We start from the raw sequence: 11747 nt of genomic DNA, 5'->3' as shown, positions 1-11747 counted from the left end.
GCTAAGAAATACGAAAAGGAAAAAAAAGGAAAAGGAGCTACCGAGAATCTCACGCAGAGGAAGTGCTACGCCACATTACTTAAAAAGAGATAATGCGCGCAAAAGAAGACAGGATGAAAGGGAACCCACGGACAAGCCAGGCGTCTCATGACGCCTGGCCCTGAAGTATCGTGAATACACCTCACGTTTTTCGGATTTGAATCAATAATGTTTTGCAAATCTGTATTGTAATATTCTTGGTGTGTGAACAAGTTGCTCGGACGATTGCAATGCTTGCGTGGTCATCCTCCTTTTTTTACGGCATATTCCTCAGCATCGATGCGATGCGTGATGTTTGTTCAAGGCCTTGAGCCGCTGACCCTCAGGACGCGTATCGCTGATTGCTCTCGCACGTATACACCATATGCCTCTGTAAAGAAAGAATACAAAGCATAACACAAATGTTAGTCATGTTACCATGAAAGACAAGCAATTTCGGCATGTAACGGAAAGAAACTTTTGCGGTATTTTGTCCCTCACGCTGTGCAATCTAAAAATTGCTAGTTATAAAGGCACTGAACAGTTAGAATGTTTATGTTGACGCCGAGCATGCAATTGAGACAAAGGCGGTAATTAGAGAACAGAGTGATTTGAAATGCGTACTTACGTCCTAGCATCACGAAGTCGCCGTCATAAAATCCGCCTTCACCGCCGTGGCCTTCACCGCTGAAATGTCAGTAAATGTTACTGTTCACCACTCACGTCTTTTGGAGCGAAGTCATCCATCACTGACACAGGGACGATAGGGGTCCACCATACCTACACTAGGCTGTTACGTTTCTCCTTCGTTGTGGGGAAGAAAACGCCATGGCTGCAGCGGAACGCCGACTGGCCCCGAGACGCGCGTTGGGTGAGCGCCTGGATTGCCCACGGGAGCCGCGTCCGTCTGCCCGGATGAAGTTTTGAGCGAGCGTTTCCCCTACACCGAGTGCGAACGCACGTTAGAACGCATGAAATGCGCGGGAATGCCGCTCATGGACATTCCGGCGTCTGCGCTACGTGGATGGCATCGTCCTCCCCCTCCTAGCGCGTGAGGGCGGTGTGATCCGTCGGGAGTGTGTGTGTGTTTGTGATTGACGCCACAGAGAACTTCCTTCCTCGGCAGGCCCGGCTCTCATTTAGGGTACCTAGGGAAAGGGAACTCTTTAAAACCTCGGCAGCGGTACGGCCCAGCGGTTTTTCATCAGATGGTCTCATCATGTGCTCTCCTCATGCAGCGTTCCAGCAGTCAGCGTCTCGTTACCGAGCTCCCTAGTAAATAATGTAAATTTAATTGTATAAAGTCTTCTCTCCTTGTTTTTTCCCGCATCCTTGTCTCCGACGTCCTTTGTTCCCTCTCCGGCCCGACCATGCTACCTCATCTTTAGCAAACTGGTTGGCAGCGGTGGGGTACGAAACAACGAACGCCAGCAGAGAGATCTGGTCAAAGGGACGCTGAGAAGCAGAACGGCGAGTCGGGGCCAGCGCAACAGCCCTTTGTGAAGACTGGTTGCCTGCAGCGGAACGACTGCTCTGGATTCTTGGCTGCGAGGTTTGGTGAGTGCGGGACTTTCTTCTGCTGAGTTTTGCCAAGCTTTGTTAGGGTCAGAAACAGAGCTGGTAAGTGGGGTTGTCGTTGCGGCCGGGTTAGTGCGGCAAGACAATAGCGGGCAGTAGAGAAAGCAGCACTCGGAGCAGCCGTGGATTTGAAGACGCTGTGCATACCGAAGTTACTGGAGCTTGCGAAAGATTTAGGTCTGGATGTCTCAGACAAACTCCGAAAACCAGAACTGCTAAACGCTATTCTTGCGTTGGAGGCTGAGGATGACGAGCTTTTGGAATGCCTCGAGACCATTGAGGAGAGAGAGATGGCAAATAGAGAGCTGCGGGAACAGGAACACGAAAGAGAGCTGCGGGAACTCACGAGTGAACTTAACGCGATGAGAAGAATGAGAGCGCGATCTCGTTTAAGTTTTTTCAGAAAAGGCGAAAATTTCAGAAATTTTGTAGAAAATGTTTAGAGACTTTGCATGGATGAGCAGCTAGACCAGGGTGATTGGCCAGTTGTGTTGATGGGAACTTTACCGTGTGAAGCCGCCAATGTATTAGCGCGGTTGTCTGACGAGGATGCCCACAACTATGCGGTCGCTAAAAGTGCGCTTTTCCGACACTTTCGAATTCCCGCGGAGGCAGATTTCGAAAGCCAAATTGACGGTGGTAAGCTACACCACGAGAGTGTCAGGGACCGAGTTAGGAGCTCAGCTCAGTCGCCGGATGACACGGCTGCTGCTCAGAAGTGGGGGCATAGGACAGGTTTGGTCCAGGAAAGAAAGGCCACTTCGGCAGCGAGGGCCGATGATTTCGGTCGAGAAGCTAGCGAACAGTGCAGATCCGCAAGCCGTGAGGGATTGGGGGATAATGTAGGCACTAAGGCTAGCAGTGAGGAAGAGTGCAGCTCCGCAAGCCGTGAGGGCACGGGGGATAATGTAGGCACTGCTAGGAATAAGGAAAGGGGCAATGCGTTGGTTTTGAGCCCAGAGAAGCATGAACTTTCCGGGAAGGAGGCTGATTGCTGCGATCGAGAAGGTAGTACCCAGGACAATAACGCTACGTTAGCCGAACAGCGTCGCATAGTTCAAGTTCCGGGCAAGAGCGTTAGGGTAGTAGGATCGAATAGCAAGCCTCAGGAGAGCAGGTTATGCTCAGCAGGAGGTAAAGTGCTGTCGGGAGACAGCTGGCTACTGCGACCTGCGGTGATTCACCGAAAGCACGAGCCGATAATTCGAACTTAAGCGGGAAATACGGCTCGGTGCTGCGTCAGCGAAAAGATGCGGAGGGTGAGGACACCGCGAGAAAGAGAGGCGCGCAGGGCCGATCTGCGAAGGCAGTTTTAGGAAGGCGACCACGCGCAAGGAGAGCCAAGACGAGGGGTGCTCTCGAGAGAACGGACGAAGTACGGGCCGAGGACATTGTAAAGTTAAAGGCCGGCCAGCAGCGAAATCGTCCGAGGCTGTCATCACGGTACTCCAAACGTGACAGGCGCTGAAAAAGGGCCAGACTGACTGGGCGCGTTCAGAAAAAACGAAAGCCACCTGACCCGTTGTGGCGACCCTGCGGTATTTCTTGCAGGACCTGTGAACCTCGCAGCGGGTCGCAGAGAAGGACGCCCAGCTACCGCATGAAAGAACGACGCAGAACGCGTTCCAGTCGAAGGACATTGCCGAATCATTGCCAAATGCCAAAGATCCTCCGTGCGAAAAAAGACGGGCATATGTGACCGCTGGTCTAGGGCAAGCCAACCTGGGTGGCATTTTGGCACCCAGGTTGGAGAGATTGGCGCGAAAACGCCCGTGTACAATACTGGTACACGTACAAAGGAAAGGCTTTCGTAGGTCTCCACTACGGAAATAGAACATTTCGTAACGAAACAATAAAGTAACACGAATAGGAACAACAAAACTGCAATTGTAAGAAAATATTACTAAGTGAAAATATAAATTAATAATACCGCATTGCCCAATCGAGAAAGGAGTTCTCGTAGGCGTTTCTTCCATACGCGACCGTCACCCCCTCGGAATCAAATGTTAAGACGCTGCTCAGGTGTTGAAGACGCGCGGCCGGGGTGCGGAATAAATCTTAGTTACATGGCGTCCGGGGCTCGCAGGTGTCAAAGCGGAGTTAAGCCCTTCGAATTTTGTCGATTGTCGGCTGCTAAAGCCACTGTTGATGTGCGACCACGCAGGGCGCGGTTGAAGAATAGGCATCCCCTTTGAGCCGCGGCACGGCTCGTCAACAGCGGATTCCGAGAATGTCTCTGCTGTTTGCTTTTTCTTTTTTTTGCTTTCCTGCAGAAAAAAAGTTTTGAGCAGGAGTAGGTTTTGGACGCGTTATTTACATTGGAAGCGTTCTTTTAATAAAGATTCTTTTGAATCATGCACTAGTGGTGCCCATGTGCAGCAGCGTCCGCTAACACGCGAAGTGCTAGCCAGACGGCTCATTGTAGGCCACTACCATAAGCACCTGGAGTCGCTTGATTTTATTGCATTGTCTGATTTTGAGCGAAGCCTTGCGGGGTTATGCAAGCGTTACAAAAAGGGGAGGTCTCAACGGCATGCCGATGGCTCAAGTCGAGGTTCCTAACGCGAGAATCAGCACCAAAGTTGCTGTTTGCTGGTGTTGTTTTTCCTGATGTAGGTTGTTCAACCTATTGGTTTTGTTTAGTGTTCCAAAGTAAGACGGGTTTTCTTGTGCAATGTGCAAATTTGTGGACACTTCCTAAGTGCTGCTGGACTACTCCCAGGGATTAGATGGCTTTGTAAGAGGAAAAGAGCCTGGCATTGCTTAGTGGGGATTGTGTCGTGCTTGCTGACTGAGCGGTTGGGTTTTCGGCGAGGTTCTGACGCTAGCGGAGCACGAGTCACTTTGCAGTGCCATTTGTGAACATGGACGTCGCAAGGAAGCCTCCAGGGAAGCCTCCAGTTCCAGAGCCGCCGAGAGACGACCGACTCCGGTTAAGACCAGCCTCAGGCGACATCCCTCCGGACAGCGGATGCCGTCCCCTGTCCATCGGGATCTCCTTCGCCCGGCGGGACAGTCTGTTACGTTTCGCCTTCGTCATTGGGAAGAAAACGGCATGGCTGCAGCGGAACGCCGACTGGCCCCGAGACGCGCGCTGGGTGAGCGCCTGGATTGCCCACGGAAGCCGCGTCCGTCTGCCCGGATGAAGTTTTGAGCGAGCGTTTCCCATAAACCGAGTGCGAACGCACGTTCGAACGCAAGAAATGCGCGGGAACGCCGCTCATGGACATTCCGGCGTCTGCGCTACGTGGATGGCATCGTTCTCCCTCTCCCAGCGCGTGACGGCGGTGTGATCCCTCGGGAGTGTGTGTGTGTGTGTTTGTGATTGATGCCACAGAGAACTTTCTTCCTCGGCAGGCCCGGCCCCCATCTAGGGAACCTAGGGAAAGGGAACTCTTTAAAACCTCGGCAGCGGTACGCCCGAGGGGCTTTTCATCAGATGGTCTCATCATGTGCTCTCCTCATGCAGCGTTCCAGCAGTCAGCGTCTCGTTACCGAGCTCCCTTGTAAATAATGTAAATTTAATTGTATAAAGTCTTCTCTCCTTGTTTTTTTCCCGCATCCTTGTCTCCGACGTCCTTCATTCCCTCTCACCTTTAACAGGGCCCTCTCACCTCATCCTCACATTCCCTCTCACCTATATCTTTAACAGGGCGTACGCATGGAAGGCGTTGTCATCTTCGATCGTGCATTCATCAAGGCAACATGAGGAAAGGCGCGAAATACTGTATAGGCACCCTGCGCATCTATCTCCAGCGCGACGCCCGCGCCACTGGCGGCGGCGCGCGCGTCCCTGTCAGGAAGGCGGGGGCAGCCCGATAGCTTCCGCGCGCTGTCGCGAAGCAGTTGTGCGCCTCCTTCCCGAACAGAAAATGGCACTTAACAACAGCAGGACACAGTGCTGTGTTGTAGGATGCAATAATACATATATAAATTCGCCTAGTTTTATGGATTTCCAACGCGACATTGAGAGACGGCCCACCCTTCGCGACGGGCAACACGCGCGCGTGGTTTCTGGTCAAACAATGGTCAAACGCGTGCAGAAGACGCTTACTTCACTCATGCATTACCTCCTAGACAGGTTTTTGACCCATGTCAAATTCAGCAGACTCGGAGGAATGCTACTGGGAATCCTTCCTTCTTCTTGCACCCACGATTTCCGGTCATTGACTTAGACTTGGCTGTCAACAACATTTGGGCTTAAAAAGCCACGCCGAAACTCGCCCGCAGTCACACCTTACGAAGAAGCCCAAATTTTGCGCTGCAAAGAATCGTTTACCTTAGTTCCAGCTATGCGCAGAATCCTTGCTCGCTTCCACTGCGCCTTGTCGTCCAGTGTATTTTTCGACAGTAAAGGAACGTTTTCACCGGCAACGGCAACATGCTCCTGATAATTCTCTGCCTCCACGTCTGAACGACAGGGTGACAAATTTTATTATGAGAACACGCTAACAACATTTATGAAATCCAACCCATCCAAATTCTGGAAAACAATTACTCCGTCCGGTCGCTGTTCTTCACCATTTGTTGTTAATGATAAACCATGTTCTAACCCTTCAGTTATCTCCGAAGCTTTTAACAATTACTTTAGATCGGTATTTGAGAGTGACAATGGCACTACACCAACATTTAGTTTAGTCACTGAATTGCCATCCTTCCCGAAGTTGGATATAACATAAAATGGAGTTCTTAATCTACTGTTACAAATTGACACGACGAAAAGCGCTGGAGCCGATGGTATACCCAATATGTTTCTAAAAAAGTATCCTGAGTGGTGTGCCCGCTACCTGACTGTGATTTTCCAAACGTCCTTCCTATCCGAAACCGTTCCACAAGTCTGCAAAATAGCTAATGTAGTACCAGTATTTAAGTCCGGTAATAAACAATGCCTCTCCAATTATAGACCAATTTCCTTATTGTGTACTTGTTGCAAGGTATTAGAGCACATAATTCATAAACATATTGTGTCGTACTTGTCTAACAACAATCTTCTCTATAATAATCAGCATGGTTTCCGGGCTGGGTTCTCCACACTCACGCAGTTAATTGAATTCTCACACGACATTGCATCATGCTTAAATAACCGCGGTCAGCTGGACGCCATTTTTATCGACTACTCCAAAGCATTCTATTTGGTTTCTCATAGTAAACTCATTACTAAACTTGGCGCTTTTCTCAAAGGAACTCACGGCGTTCCACTACTAGGCTTGATCAAGGAATATTTACGGTTAAGATCCCACTTTGTCACCTTCAATCACTCTCAATCAGCGTCTGTCTCTGTAACATCTGGCGTCCTGCAGAGATCAGTTCTAGGGCCACTTCTATTTCTCATCTACATTAATGACGTCGTCCAGATAACTGCTAACACACCTGTTAAAATTCGTTTATATGCAGATGACTGCGTTCTGTATTCAAACATAAATAATGCATGCGACCAGCCAATATTAAATAATGTGTTTTCTTCATTCTGTGCTTGGAGCAACACATGGCAGATGAAGATAAATTTCAGCAAAGCTGAGTCGATGACATTCACTAACAAGAAGAATAATTTGCGTTTTTCGTACACTAACAGCACTCATCAACTAACGCACGTAAACGAGTTCAAGTACCTAAGAGTAACCTTTTGTTCTAACTTAAATTGGTCAAAACACGTCGATTTAACTTGCTCCAAGGCACTGAAGAAACTCGGATTTTTAAAACGCACCTTAAAGGATTCGACTAAAAACTGTAAGCAATAAGATTTATATATTGCCCGTCGAGCAGTAGCAGAACCTGCGCCCTCCTATCAGCAAAGCACACGTGTGGCGCACGCCCAACGACCGCCCGCTCTGCTACCACTGCGGGGAGCCTGGCCATATTCTGCGGCATTGCCCGTACCGGCGTATGGGTTCGAGAGGATTCCCGCCCGACGCGCCTCGACCTCGCTATGGCGAAAGACCGCAGGACATCGACGAGTACCTCGCCGCTCACGTGCTGCCCCCGGCCTCGCAGCAGCGCCAATCGCGATCGCCATACCCGAGGCGCTTTGCTTCGCCCAGTCGGCCCTCAACATCTGGTAAGTTCAGACGCACGTCCCCTCGCTGGGAAAACTGAAGACGGCGTCCTCCGGGGGTAGGGCCGCCGCCACTGTACAGAGTCAACAGCCTCCACCCAACGATTCGACGCCCCTGCCCGGGGGGGTGGCGACCCGATCCGACGACCTCTCCGACGACCTCACCTACGTGCTGCGAACGATTAGTTTCATATGAAATTTTTGTAACCGTAGACAGTTATCAAGTGACCGCACTCGTCGATACCGGCGCTGATTTTCTGTGATGAGCAGTCAACTCGCCACGACTCTCCGTAAGGTTCTGACGCCTTGGTGTGGCCCCGTGATTCGCACCTCCAGTGGCCACGTAGTGACGCCGATCGGCGCCTGCACCTGCCGCATCCAGATCCGGGGTCTTACTTTCACTGGTTCCTTTGCCGTCTTACGTGACTGTTCTAAAGACCTCATTCTGGGTATGGATTTTCTTCAAGAGTATGGTGCGGTCATCGACCTTCGGGAGCTTATGGTATCTTTTTCCGCCCAGAGAGCCGTTGACACCCACAGCGAGCCCTGCAGAGTAATGTTGCGCCTGTGTGACGACCATGTAACGATCCCTCCGCGAGCCAGCAAGTTCGTCACAGTCGAGTGTATTGGCAGCACCGGCGCCCTTGGCATCGCTGAAGCGAACATGTCGCTGCTACTCGCTCGTCAAGTTTGTGTAGCTCGAGGCCTAGTAGACCTTACCAACGGTCGCACCGACATCTTAGTTACGAACTTTACCCTTGAACCGCAAAATCTCACGAAAACAGAGGTCGTCGCTTATTTTGACGAGCTCGGAGAGTGTACCAGGCAGTGCTCTTTGTCCACGACGTCAGGCCACGACGAGGCGACAGCTACAGCCATCCCGACCGACGTCAACCCGCACCTCTTGGCCAGTCAGAAACGCTGCGTAGAAAACCTCATCTTTTCCTTCCGCGATTGTTTTGCATCAACTTCCGAGGTGCGACAGACGCCGCTTACAAAGCACCGAATTGTCGTTGCTGACGACCAAACACCAATATGTCAGCGCCCTTATCGGGTATCTTCAAGAGAACGTGACGCCATCCGCCGCCAAGTTACACAAATGCTCCAGGACGACGTCATACAACCGTCCACGAGCCCCTGGGCATCACCTGTTGTCCTCGTCACGAAGAAAGATGGCACCCTGAGGTTCTGCGTGGATTACAGGCGCCTCAATAACGTCACGAAAAAGGATGTGTACCCTCTGCCACGCATTGACGACTCTCTAGGCCGCCTGCGCCATGCCACCTATTTTTCGTCTCTTGACCTCCGCAGTGGGTATTGGCAAATAGAGGTCGACGAACGCGACCGAGATAAGACAGCCTTTATTACCCCTGACGGTTTATACGAGTTTAAGGTGCTCCCTTTTGGCTTGTGCTCGGCCCCTGCCACATTCCAACGAATGATGGACACCGTGCTATCTGGACTGAAGTGGCAGTCGTGACTCGTATATCTCGACGATTTCGTGATCTTCTCCGACACGTTCAATGAGCGCCTGAAACGTTTGCGTGCTGTTTTCGAGGCCATACGTTCCGCTGGTCTCTCTCTCAAGCCAGAGAAATGTCACTTCGAGTTTCATCAGCAGAAGTTTCTTGGTCACATTGCCAGCTCTCGAGGCGTCAGTCCAGACCCGAAAAGACGGCCGCCGTAGCTGCTTTCCCCAAGCCCACAGACAAACGGAGCCTGCGTCGTTTCTTTGGCCTCTGCGCGTACTATCGCCGGTTCGTCCATAATTTTTCCAAACTAGCTGAGCCTCTGACCCGCCTGACGAAAGACGCTGAACTCTTCTTGTGGGGGCAGGACCAGGAAAGAGCCTTCACGGAACTCAAGTCCCGTCTCCAATGTACGCCTGTGCTTGGCCACTTCGACGAGGAAGCCGACACGGAACTACATACTGATGCCAGTAACGTTGGTCTCGGTGCGATCCTTGTTCAGTGGCGGCATGGTCTAGAACGCGTGATTGCTTACGCCAGTCGCACTTTGTCTCGTTCCGAAGTCAACTATTCCACCACGGAGAAGGAATGTCTGGCTGTGCTGTGGGCCGTTACAAAATTTCGTCCGTACCTGTATAGCCGCCCATTTCGCGTTGTGAGCGATCATCATTCCCTGTGTTGGCTGGCGAATCTGGAATATCCCTCGGGGCGGCTTGCTCGTTGGAGCCTTCGGCTACAAGAATTTGATGTCACCATCGTGTACAAGTCCGTCCAGAAACACAGCGATGCTGACTGTCTATCCCGCGCTCCTATTTCCTGCCCCACGGGCGAGTCCGAGGACGATTCCGCTTTTCTCGGTGCTGTCACCGCGTCCACCCTTGCCCGCCAACAGAGGGCCGACGCCGAACTGCTTCCTCTCATCGAGTTTCTCGAAGGAACCGCTCCATCTCCTCCTCGAATCTTGAAGCGCGGGCTGTCATCGTTTTGCTTGCGCGATGGTGTCCTCTATAAAAAGAATTACGGCCCAACGGACACTGCCTATCTGCTTGCCGTACCTAAAGCGCTTCGTGACGAAGTTCTGCGTGCGTGCCACGACGACCTTCCTTCGGGCCACCTCGGATTTTCCCGCACGTTGGCGCGATACGTCACAAGTACTACTGGCCCAGGCTTGCTGCGGTTGTCCACCGCTACGTCCGAACCTGTCGTTAGTGCCAGCGCCGGAAGACGCCGCCGACTAAACCAGCCGGGCTCCTGCAGCCGATCGATCCCCCACGCCTCCCATTTCAGCAGGTGGGCATAGACTTACTCGGCCCATTTCCGGCGTCTTCCATGGGTAACCGGTATATTGCTGTTGCCACTGACTATCTTAGCCGCTACTGTGAGACCAAGGCCCTTCCCCGGGGTACCGCAGCCGAAGTTGCACATTTCTTCATTCACAACATTGTACTTCGTCACGGAGCCCCTACAGTCGTCTTAACTGACAGGGGCACCGCCTTCACATCAGCACTTACGAGCGAGGTACTTCGACTCAGTGGCACCAGCCATCGAAGGACTACAGCTTACCATCCGCAAACGAACGGACTGACTGAGCGGTTTAACAAGACAATTGCCGACATGATTTCGATGTATGTCCGGTCCCATGGGAACTGGGACCGGATACTGCCTTACATCACGTTCGCTTACAACACTGCTCTACACGAAACGACACGCTTCACTCCGTTCCATTTGGTGCACGGTCGCGACGCCTTGACCATGCTGGACGCCATTCTTCTTCCGGATCCTGCTCCCTCTTCTTTCGAAGCGAACCAATTTGCTCGTGACGCCGAAGCCGCTCGCCATGTTGCTCGACAGCGAATCCGGCACCAACAACAACGCGACGCCGAGCGTTACAACCTCCGCCACAGGGAAGTGATTTACACACCCGGTGACCAAGTCTGGGTGTGGAGCCCGATCCGCTTGCGGGGGCGCTCTGAGAAGCTTCTTCGCCGTTACTTCGGTCCCTACCAGGTGTTGCGCCGCCTCAGCGCGGTGACCTACGAGGTGCTCCCTCAAGGAACTGTCAGGTCCTCACGACAACCGACGTCCGAAGTAGTCCACGTGGCGCGACTGAAGCCGTATTACTCCCGTTAGCCCCTTTTCACGCAGACACTCGCGCCGTTCACTTTGCGCCTTCCCTCCATTATTTTTTTTTCCGCCCGTGCGGCATCGGGTCGATGCCTCTTGAAAGAGGGGGGGCAATGCCACACTGCTGGCACTCTGCCGGCGCCACCTGGTGGCCGAACCTTGGCTCCAAGCGCGTGGCCGCGCGTCGTCTTCGTTCTGCGTGAGCTCGGCGCTTCGGTGGGCTTCGTCGTAGGAAACGCTGTGCTTCCCGCTTTTCTGCTGCGTTTGTCGGTGACAATATAAACGTTATGACCGCCAGTTCTCTCCCACAACTCATGCCCGCACCTTATCACTTGACACACTTCAACACAGACGCATATGTGATCGCCTTATCACTCTTCACAAGATCATCAACAAATGCATTTATGTTGACGCCCCGCTTTTACTTTTCTTCCGCCAGTTCTTCTGCACGTGTCACTCGCCGTACTAACCCGCTTAACATTGTGCCGTTTATGCCGTTTTTGGAC

General features: G+C 52.2%; 1 long non-coding RNA gene across 1 annotated transcript; it reads right to left on the bottom strand.

The window, feature by feature from the left end:
• Positions 1 to 304: 304 nt before the first annotated feature.
• LOC149361499 (uncharacterized) lies at positions 305 to 864 on the bottom strand. The gene is made up of 3 exons (XR_016288425.1): positions 799 to 864; positions 647 to 705; positions 305 to 409 (listed from the first exon to the last, which is right to left on the bottom strand). It is a non-coding gene; the product is annotated as an uncharacterized LOC149361499 (long non-coding RNA).
• Positions 865 to 11747: the final 10883 nt, after the last annotated feature.

Source organism: Amblyomma mixtum, chromosome 2 (assembly GCF_055824585.1).
Source record: "Amblyomma mixtum isolate Tamu chromosome 2, ASM5582458v1, whole genome shotgun sequence".
Taxonomy (NCBI): Eukaryota; Metazoa; Arthropoda; class Arachnida; order Ixodida; family Ixodidae; genus Amblyomma; species Amblyomma mixtum.
Note: the sequence above shows the minus strand (reverse complement) of the source record. Positions and strands in the feature narration are given on the sequence as shown.